Below are 11,575 nucleotides of genomic sequence, written 5' to 3'. Positions count from 1 at the left end.
TCCGGGTCCGGCTGCTGGCAATGGAAAACAGAGAAAACAGAGACAAGTTACTAGAGCTTCACGAGATCCTTCACTTTTATCTGGCGAATGTCCGGCTGGTAGATGCTGACAAAATCTATGAGGCATTCCTCTACAAAGAAAACAGAGCAGAAATAGACGGTAATTATCAGTACTCTAGTTTGATCTAGCTTCTCCTGTACCCTATCAGGGCAAGCTAGATCAAACTAGAGTACTGATAATTACCATCTGTTTCTGCTCTGTTTTCTTTGTAGAAGAACGTCCCGTAGATTTTGTCAGCATCTACCAGCCGGACATTCGCCAGATGAAAGTGAAGGATCTCGTAAAGCTCTAGTAACTTGTCTCTGTCTCCGTTTTTCATTGCCAGCAGCCGGACCCGGGTTACTTCAACCGATGAGGGACCTTCAGGCGGAAGAGGCAAAACCCCTTCTGCCTAGGCTTCAAATCTTCTGTCCCTACCTTGACGCCGGTGTGGGAGAGAGAGCTGCTCAACGCCCGCAGCCCCCCTCGGATCACCCACGCCCACCCGGAGTACGAGTGCTTGGCCGGCACGGACGTGCTGACGACCTCCCCCCGGGCCGACATGGTGAACCGCTCCTTCTTCTTCGGCCCCTAGGAGATCTCCGCGATGAGGAAGCACGCGCCGCCGCACCTGCGCTCCACCAGCTCCCGGTTCGATCTGATCACCGCGTCCGTCTGGCAAAGCCGTCCGCCGCCCTCGGCTACGACCCCGATCGACGACGAGGTCCAAGTCCTCTTCGTCGTGAACGCCCGGGGGCGGCGCAACCCGCCTCTGCCGTCCGGATACTACGGGAACGCGCTCGCATTCCCGGTGGCCTCTTCGGCGGCGGGCAGGCTGAGCCGCAGCCCGCTGGGGTACGCACTGGAGCTGGTGAGGAAGGTCAAGGCCAGCGTCACGGACGAGTACATGCAGTCGGTGGCGGACCTGATGGTGCTCCGCGGGAGGCCGCACTTCGCCGTGGCTACGAGTCTTCCCCCTTGATGGAAGGGGGAAGCCGCACTTCGCCATGGCTACGGCCAATGGAAGGCCTCCGGGAGCAGAAGCTGGCTACGAGTCTTCCCCCTTGATGGAAGGGAGGTGGAGGGTTTCCTGGCCTGCAGAGGGGCAACTGGGGAAGTTGGGGACAGGAGTTTTGTTTTGGGTGGAGAGAAGAGAGAGAGGAGGGATTTGGTTGGCTTGATACACGCCTGAAGCTACTCTTATATTTCATCCCTTCTCTTTTTTGGTTTTGGTCTTGGTTTTCCTTCCCTCACAAGTCATTACTCCTGATCCAGCTGGGCCATCAGGAAGAAACATAGGGGGATTGGAGATGGACTTCTTGGAGGGTGGAGATTCTTTTAATTTTCTCCTCTCGGTTTCTTCTCCCCTCTTGGGTGGTAGAGAAAGAAAAGGAGGGAGGGGGTTGAATGGCTGCTGTGCCGTGATGTTGCAGTTGCAGCTTCGGTGCTCACTTGAAGGGGGAGATGGTCCTTAGCAAAAGAAAAGGAGGGTAGAGAAAGAGAAGGAGGGAGGGGGGGTTGAATGGCTGCTGTGCCGTGATGTTGCAGTGGCTGCTTGGGTACTCACTTGAAGGGCAGATGGTGGGATGGGACTTTTATTAATTAGATAGAGTGAATTTCCCATAATGACCCTACTTTCTCTTGCATAGAGGCACTTTTCTGGACAAATTCTTTGACCGTGAAGCGCCATGTGATGACCTTTTTCTATGGTGCTCTCGCTTCACATGATAAACAGTATTGCCAATAACAGTTTCATGGACTTTTTTTTTAAGTATTTTTTTTTAATATTTTCATTCAAAAATTATATTAAAATGAAAAATTTTTTTGTCTACCTTTATTAGATTCATGCATCTTTGTTGAAATAGTGTACTTGACAGCAATCTATTTCCATAACATTTTTTTAGATATTTTATATATATTAAAAAAATTATTATTAAAAAAAAAGGCCTCATTTACTGAATTCGCCTTAGCCCCTCAGATGTATTGGGCCGCCCCTGTGCCCATGTGTCTGCCAGGACCCGCCATGGAGAGGTTCCAGATGGAGACGGAGAGCTTGACGAGTTGACGGAGGAGCCTGCCTTGGATCCTTACCACAACAATGCTAATATTAATGGCTTCAAAAACGTTCTTCTCCCACCTAATAAATTCTTTTGCCCCGCCTATCAAATTTTGACACTTTTCATTTAATTAAAGGTGGAACATAGAGTGGGACAGGGAAATGGGACAGAAAATTTGTAGCCTCTTATGTGGACATGATATAAAAATTTCTATGCCTGCCTAGAGACATTTAATGCGAAGCACATGGCCCTAGTTTCCGAGAACTTTCCCATACCTCCAATGAAAATGTCTTACTAATGTTAGACAATAACCCTCCATTAAACCTTCCATTTCTGCTAAGTCTCGTCTTCGTTTTCTTCTTCTCTGGTTGGGACCTACCAGAAGCACATGGTTGCATATTGATCGCTTACGAGAAAAGTAACATTTGCATAAGAAAATTATGCAAACTTCAACAACCACATCAAACTTGCACATCAAACTTCAACAACCACTCTATGAGGTCATACTTGCATCACTAGGTGCAAAGAAAATTAATCCTACTAGAAATTTCACAGTTGGGAAAGCACTTTTAACAATCTGCATCTTAAGAAATGTAAGTAATCTGCTTGTCCTTTAAGATCATGTGTTAATGGTCTCATCTGATCCATCTCTACTGGGTTAGACAGTAGCCTACAACAATGAAAAACACGATTCCCCTTGGAATATACGTTTTCATGCTAACAGAAGTATAATTGAAGCAATTTTGCGCAAAATTGCAATTTTCCAAGAGCAGGATTTCATGTTCAAAGAGACGTAGTGGGAACTGGAGTGTCCCTTTGATGGGTGCACCAGACGCCAACGTGTCCGGAAGCCGAACCCACGCTACTTGGCATCTATGGACCACCTCTGCGAGTCAGCTACAACGTCGGAAGCGTGGGGAGCAGGGGGTAACTCAACAACGAAGACGTGCATGGGTTCCGAAGCGAACGCGAGACGAGGGGCGGAGACGCGTGATGGCCCGGATCACACGCGGACGAAGGATGGAGAGCCAGAGGGGCTTCGGCGCGGCCGTGGGGAAACGGGAGCGATGTGTGATGGCCCGTAGTCCGAAGAGAGAACTGCATCTTTGCTATTTTGCATGGCTTCTCTTCTCTTTGGGAAGAGCCACTGAATATCATTTCCTTTCCCCTATATCTTTGTTTGTTTCTTCTCTGGTTGGGACCTACCGCCCTTTTCTTGACATTCTTAATAATGAGTTAAAACCGCAAGAGCTTCAGAGTTCAGTGATGTCCAGATTCAGAATGGGAAAATGGCCTTGGTACATACATCATGTATTTGCCTCCCATACTGAAGTAGCCAGGTATCTGTATTTATTGCCAGGAAAATATGAGAGCACGTGCCAATAATAGCTCCTCCTTTTCACGGATTGGAAATCTTATGTACTTCCTCCAATTGCCTTCAAGAATTTTAATATAAAGCATGTGGCGTTGAAGAGTTTTGCTACAAGATTCGGCTTGAAGGCAATTTTCATATAACAAATTCATAAGGTCATCTTAGTCAAGAGAGTGAATTTAATAAATAGAAGCATATTGTTTCCCCATCTAATTTTATTTGAACGTATAATGCACAGCAGGAAAAGATTTGAGTATTATTTTGGACTCCGTGAGGGTTCTATGTTTTCTTAATAAATATTACTTCAAAATGATCCACCAGGTATTCTTAACTTCAGGGTTTATTTCTCTTTGGGAGAGATACTAATATTTGGGGAGCAGGCACACGCATCTATACTCTGTGTAAATAAAAATTATTGGCCATTTGTAATTATATTTGGGGAGCAGGCATTGCAATTAAGATGCTTCCTAATCCACCTAGCTAAAATTATTGGCCATTTGTAATTATATTAAGAATATTAGGAAAAATTGCCCAGCTACTACTTATCTAGGAAAAAAAAAATCTGCTGACATAAAAATTAGAGATTAAAAAAGATATCTTACTCTAATGAGCATTGAAAACGTTAAATATTATTTTTTTTAGAAAAACTGAAGAGCCAAAAGGCCCCTTTTTTTTATGTTTTCTCCCTCCTTAACTAACAAGCTACATATCTTACTGATAATACTAATATTTCCTCATTTGCCCACTAAAATAGAATTTTATATTATTTGTTTTAGTTTTCTTGTATATATCAATTTTGCTCTAAGCTTGATTTTGTTTTTCTTGTTGTAATTGGCATTCCATATATTGCAAGTGAGCCTATATTCCACATAGTTTGTTTGGATTTGCCAAAATTTTTTGCTCCTTAAAACTTCCTTGATAATTCCAAACTAACACTTGGTTATGCTATCCTCTATTAGCAATCTAAGATCTTCAAAGCATGCAAAGTCAGGCCATTTCCACCCTATAACCAAAGCATATAATTTAATTTTCACAAACCTACCATAAATGGTTATGCCAAACTTCAAAGATAAAGACCACATTGCCTCATTATATGCGATTACATCAAGCTTCTACATGCCACAAGATTCTCAAAAGTTGTGGTCTAATCATGCTACACAATCACTGCAAGCCACAAATCTTTGAGGTCCTAAAAACATTATTTATCGAATCATTCATTTGTTTTTGTATCTATCCACTTCTTTTTCCTTGCCAGCCTTGTTATCAGTGTCGAGTTTCAAATTTTGAAGGCCCTTGGTTATCTTGCTCTCTTGATATTTTTTATTTTGGCAGGCAAAACTCCAGCCTTGTTATCTTTGGCACTCTTCAAGTTTAGGCAACTTTATTATAACTTTTGAATGATAAAACAGAAATTGTGAGAGAGGAAAAGGAAAAATAATAAAAACACTAACTAGAGTAAGAAAAAGGAATAACTTAACCATTAAGCTCATGAGTGCCAGCCAAAACTAAACATTTTTATTATATTGTGCATACCATTGTCACTGGGTTTCATTCTTTGACTTTAATTCAATAACTTAACAGTAGAATTTTATTTGTACTAGCTATGCATTCCCTCATGCTATCATCTTTCAATACTATTATGGGAAAGCCCACGTCCACAAAAAGAAATAAGACATCACCTTTCGGCTAATTAAGAATGGAGTTCCATATGAGGTTCATTGCTAGGGCTCAAGAATGGATGAAAAAAAGGACTCAGCAAGCCACAATAGCTCTAACTTTGGGGGTTCATGAAGTGCTATAAAATAGCATAAGCTTTGCAATACATTTATCTGGCTATTATAATTTTATTTTCTTTTGAAGATCTTTCCATTTTCTTGCCAATGTCATTATAAGGGTGTCATTTTCTGAAATAATGAAAATTCCTACTGCACTGTTATACAATAGTCATATAATGATTACTATGAATTGAAATCTTAGAGAAATTGTAAAGGTATTATGATGACATTTATGTATCTTAGAGATTATAATCATATGAAACAGAGGTTAGTACTTCATATCTTTAGAAACCAGACTATTTATTTTTTTGGAAAAAACAAAAAATTAGGCTGTTTAAATACTAGCTAAAGAGTCAGAGAGTTTTGACATAAGTCATGAAAAGTTGAGATCAAATTCACAAAGGTCCACTGGATGTACTACTTTCGGGCTAAAGAATCATATATATTAATTTTCATTACATAAGAAGTATATAGGTAAGTCAAACAAAGATAGAAACTATCGGAACTGATTTAAAGACAACTCATTTTTGTCATGCTATAACTTGGACAACCTATGCAAGTCTCATTTTTGTTGCAATATTATTGACTGTTTCAAACAAAAGAATTACACAACTAGGATAACATTAACCTGATTATTACAAAAAAGAACATTGATTGTCCAAATTAAAACATAATCACCGGTGAGAAGAGAAAAATACAATACAAATTTCACCATCCAAAACAGAAGCTCTAGTTATCTAATAATGTAAGCAAGTGAGACGATATAATTATCAAAAAGAAAATGAAAATCTTTAGTAAAACTCGAATAAAACCAAAATCCAATCATTGTTAATCAGAGAGGAAGAGCGGTGAGGGACAGAGCCTCTAATTATTATTAATCAGAGAGAGTCTCTGTTTTCTGAGAAGAAAATGACATTTAATTCTACCCACAGCCTACAGGCAACTTGTGAGATAACGCCCCTTTTGGAAGGGGCCAGAGCCTGGAATCGCAAACGCGATCCCCTCCGTCTTCTCCGGGCGCAGAGACACCGTGGGCATCCCGCAGCCGCACCACGATCATCCCGCGGCCGCACGAGCGGCCTCTGATTTCACCCTACTGCCGCGAAAATTGCGGTGGAAAGCCGTTGAAAGGGGGCGATAAAACCTCCATTCCTCCTCTCCAGATCACCTGATCCCTCCTCCTTTGTGATTGTTCCAGCACCAAGCCTCTCCTTCCTCTGTTCTTGCCTCCCGAGTGACCGACGTGTTCTCCCGGCCGAGCACCGTCCGAATCCCCTCGCGGCCTTCCCCTGTTTCTGGATCTACTTCTCCTTCGGAAAGTGTCGTCGCCGCCGTCGCTTGACACCGGTCGAGCCTCCCTTGGCCGAGATCCGCCACCTCCGTCGACCGCCGGTAAGCCCCTTCTTTTTCTCTTTATTCTGTTGCTAAACATCCTTGAGTTCTTCCATTTGTTTTGGCCCCAAACCGAGACCATGCTCAGTTGTCTTCATGCCCGTCACCGCAGCAACCGCCGGCCACCACTGTGGTCGGCTGGCCGTTGACCGGGCGACGGCCCTCGACCGCCTAGGCCGGCCACCCAGGCCAACCACCCCGCCGATCCCCCTTCCTCTCCCGTTCTCCCATCTCCCCTATCCATGGGGCGCTTGGTGAGGAAGAAGGCCCATGTGGGCCGAACTAGGCCAAGCTTGGGCCCGATTCACTATGGACCCAACTTGGGCCCAGTTGAAACCCGAACCCGAAATTCAGAAACCCAAAAATCTGAAATCCGAAACCCGAAACCCGAAACCCGAAACCTAGTAGTATTATTTCTGAATTTTGCTTAGCTCTAAAATTAACAAAGAATTAATTAAATTTAAACAGGTGATCCTGATTCGCCTATCTGAAGTAGGGGTTAAGCGAGAAGAGGTAAGTAACTTAATGCTTCAAAGTACATTTTTCAAATTATTTGGTAAAATAACTATTAGTTGATTAAATTTCGAAATATGATTTGTATTTAGTAAAATGGGTCCGACATGTTTAAATTTTATTTAAAAATTTTGTTATATGCTCTGAAATCCGTAAACTATGACTGAGTAATTTATGAAATATATTATATATATATATATGCATTCTCAGTATGGCTATGATCTGCTATGTTCTATTTTGGCCCCGCCAATGGGGATTATACATTGAACCTGTCGACTTGTAATCTGTGAGGAACCGGTTTCGACACCGCGCCACCGGTGATTAAAATAGTGGTTTCTGGACACCGTTGCCACCGGTGACTAACAATAGTAGTTTCTGGCACTCTGTGCAACCCATGCCACTGGATTACGTAGCCGTAGCCTATTATGTTGAGATTCTGATATCAAAGTTTTTGAAAAAATGATAATAAGTTTTGAAAACAGTAAAACGATGCTATTTATGATTTATTCCAGACATTATCCTGTATTTTGATCTGATATGCTCTGACCCCACTTTGAGGTATTTTGTTGCTTACTGGGCTAATGTAGCTCATTATTTTATTTTTTTTGTTTTTCAGATCCAGAAGCTTGATCGCACAGATTTGGGGAGTGCGTTAGATTTTTCGATGATTTCTTCAGTTATTGGTATTTTAGTTAGATTAGTTTGAACATTTGAATTATGTTAGCAAATATTATTTTGAAATTTTGTAAGACTGCTTTTGAATGACTTTAATTATTTATGTCAATTTTAAGCATCTGTGATTAACCTTTAAATAAGTTTTAAACATCTGTATTTGCTCCGATATGTTCCGATGCCTTGCACGCCTATGTGGCTCGCCGTGCGGGCGTGCAGCGTCTGCCGCGCTCCGGGCTCGGGGCGTGACAAATTTGGTAGTATCAGAGCCCAGGTTTTAGATTCCTAGGGATTGTGTATGAAATAGTCAGATGGAGCTTAAGTTTTAGGATCTTTAGGATTCGTCGGAAAATTTGAGAGATGGGTAGACATTAGTTTGACTAAATTAAGTGGAGTAATATTAATCATGGGATATTATCATGCAATGTAATTATTTTGGAAGTTTAACTTGATATCAGGCACAGTGGATATTACTTCTAGTTGAAGTTAATTATTTTGTTGGCAAATTAAGGTTCATTTATAAAAAGATGTTTAAAGCTCGGACTAGAAAATATTCATTGAAATCTGTATGTGGATCATGCATGGAACTCGTAAATAGAAGGAAGATATACTTGGGGATGAGACTTAAGAATTCTTATTTGGCTCTACTTGAGACTTGAAACAATTAAGATTGATATTTTGATGGAAAGTCAATTAGTAAATCTTGAGAATATTGGTGGATTAAAATGTTTTTGGGTTGGTCGAAAATAGGACTTGTTTGATTTGGAAAAGTTCTTGATGCTTTTCCTTGTTAAGAAAAAAAAAATCGTTGGAAAGTATAGTATTGTTGATTTTGATCAATATGGATATCATTGTGTTATTAGTAGATTCTCTAAGCCTAGTAGATTTACAAGATCTTGCAGTATCGCAAATAAAAATATTTTACTTATTTGAGGAGTTGATCTCAATGTAAAATCATAGAGCTTATATCTTAGTAGAATTTCTTGTAAATCTTTGAACCAGATTATTAGATTCTTGTGAGTTAAATATTTATAAATCAAGGCTATGAGTTGATTATGGATTTTGTATCACCATATGAGAAATGCAAGTGGCATATCATGAGAGGCCCAAATGAGTTTAGCCTAAAAAAAAGATTCATGATGATTGAGTAAGCTTCTGAGTAAGTTAATCTAGAATCTTTTAATCGAAGCTTGGAATAAATATCAACTTATATAATGGAATTGTCAAGGGAACTAGAATTGGCTTAGTTCAAATTTGGATCTAGAATATAATAACTTGATGGTACAAATACGGCAACTATCTCAAGGGTTAATCATGACCTAGTGTACTTGAGAAGCAAGGATAAAATTTTGCTTGGATATTAAAAAAAAATGTTGATCTGTGATAAGGAAGAAATTTTGGAGAATATTGATCAGAGTTGCGCAGCAAAAGTATAATGGACTGAATCAATTTAAACTGGTCAAAAATATTGACTGTGTTTTGGTAACATGTTATGATGAAAGACTATGTTGTTCAATAATGAAAGATTTTGTTAATAAGGGAAGGTGAATACTATTGATTCTCAGGTCAATCATGAGATAACTATGTTATCTCTCTGATGGTTTTTGCTACTTTTGGTATGCTAAGAAAATAATAATAATAATAATAATTTGAGCGTATCATGACTCGAGTTAGTTAATATGGTCTAATGTGTTAAGTATCTAAATAAACCATGCATTATTTGCTCCCATCTTATGATTTATAAGTCTAAGTTAAAAGCTTTGTGGCATATTGAATCATGGTATCAATACTTTGCCTTCTCAGACTTGCTTTTATGATTTGATGCAAATCATTTTTGAGATAGACCGTTGTTATCTAATGATCATCAGTACATGTTTATTTTGTGAATTACATTCTTAGCCATATAATGATTTGACTCTAAGGACGGTCATTATCCTTTGAGTGATCAGCACACTCCATGATAAGTGCATAAGATCTATCTAAAAGATGATAATTTCAATCCTATTGTGAATCGATCCTGATCCGATCTCGAGTGAACATGCATCAAGATGATAATTTCAATCTGAGATTTTAGTTAGTCACTTATGAAATTTTTGATAATTGATCTAAAGCTATCTATCACACTGATTTTGATCGAGGAGAATGAGATCTTGGATTTATATTACTTAATTGGCTGAGCATTTCTAAATTTGAAAGGCCTAGATCTCTCAAATTTCGAGGACGAAATTTTTATAAGGAGGAGAGAATGTGAGATAACGCCCCTTTTGGAAGAGGCCAAAGCAGGGGATCGCAAACGCAATCCCCTCCGTCTTCTCCGGGCGCAGAGACGCCGTGGGCATCCCGCGGCTGCACCGCGATCGTCCCACGGCTGCACGAGCGGCCTCTGATTTCGCCCCACTGCCGCAAAAATCGCGGCGAAGAGCCGTTGAAATGGGGCGATAAAACTCCCGTTCCTTCTCCTCTGCAAATCACCCGATCCCTCCTCCTTTGTAATTGTTCCAGCACCGACCCTCTCCTTCCTCTACTCTTGCCTCCCGAGTGACCGACGTGTTCTTCCGGCCGAGCACCGTCCGAATCCCCTCGCGGCCTTCCCCTGTTTTGGGATCTACTTCCCCTTCGAAAAGTGCCATCGCCGCCGCCGCTTGACACCAGATCGAGCCTCCCTTGGCCGAGATTCGCCACCTCCATCGACCGCCAGTAAGCCCCTTCTTTTTCTCTTTATTCCATTGCTAAACATCCTCGAGTTCTTCCATTTGTTTTGGCCCCAAACCGAGACCATGCTCGGTTGTCTTCATGCTCGTCGCCGCAGCGACCGCCAGCCACCACGGTGGTCGGCTGGCCGTCGACCGGGCGACGGCCCTCGACCGCCTAGGCTGGCCACCCAGGCCGACCACCCCGCCGATCCCTATCTGAAGTAGGGGTTAAGCGAGAAGATGTAAGTAACTTAATGCTTCAAAGTGCATTTTTCAAATTATTTGGTAAAATAACTATTAGTTGATTAAATTTCGAAATATGATTTGTATTTAGTAAAATGGGTCTGGCATGTTTAAATTTCATTTGAAAATTTTGTTATATGCTCTAAAATTCGTAAACTATGAGTAATTTATGAAATCTGTTATATATATATGCATTCTCAGCATGGCTATGATCTGTTCTCTTCTATTCTGGCCCCGCCAATGGAGATTATACGTTAGACCTGTCGACTTGTAATCTATAAGAAACCTATTTCGACACCGCACCACTGGTGATTAGAATAATGATTTCTGAACACCGTTGCCACCAGTGACTAACAATAGTAGTTTCTAGCACTCTGTGCAACCCATGTCACTGGGTTACGTGGTCGTAGCCTATTATGTTGAGATTCCGGTATCAGAGTTTTAGAAAAAATGATAATAAATTTGAAAACAGTAAAACGATGCTATTTATGATTTATTGCAGATATTATCCTGTATTTTGATCTGATATGCTCTGACCCCACTTTGGGATATTTTGTTGCTCACTGAACTGGTGTAGCTCATTATTTTATTTTTTTTATTTTTCAGATTCAGAGGCTTGATCGCACGGAATTGGAAAGTGCGTTAGATTTTCCGATGATTTCTTCAGTTATTGGCATTTTAGTTAGATTAGTTTGGACATTTGAATTATGTTAGCAAATGCTATTTTGAAATTTTGTAAGATTGCTTTTGAATGCTTTTAATTATTTATGTCAATTTTAAACATCTGTGATTAACCCTTAAATAAGTTTGAACATCTGT

The 11,575-nt window shown here is 40.7% G+C and overlaps 1 pseudogene; it reads left to right on the top strand.

Annotated features, from left to right (window-relative positions):
• The first annotated feature begins 646 nt into the window (after window positions 1-646).
• LOC148699503 (benzyl alcohol O-benzoyltransferase pseudogene) lies at window positions 647-1,021 on the top strand (annotated as a pseudogene).
• Window positions 1,022-11,575: the final 10,554 nt, after the last annotated feature.

This window comes from Phoenix dactylifera, chromosome 18, assembly GCF_051530095.1.
Source record: "Phoenix dactylifera cultivar Ajwa chromosome 18, Ajwa_hap1_PhDact_Kaust_v1.1, whole genome shotgun sequence".
In the NCBI taxonomy this organism is placed as follows: Eukaryota; Viridiplantae; Streptophyta; class Magnoliopsida; order Arecales; family Arecaceae; genus Phoenix; species Phoenix dactylifera.
This window is presented reverse-complemented; position numbering and strand designations above follow the sequence as displayed.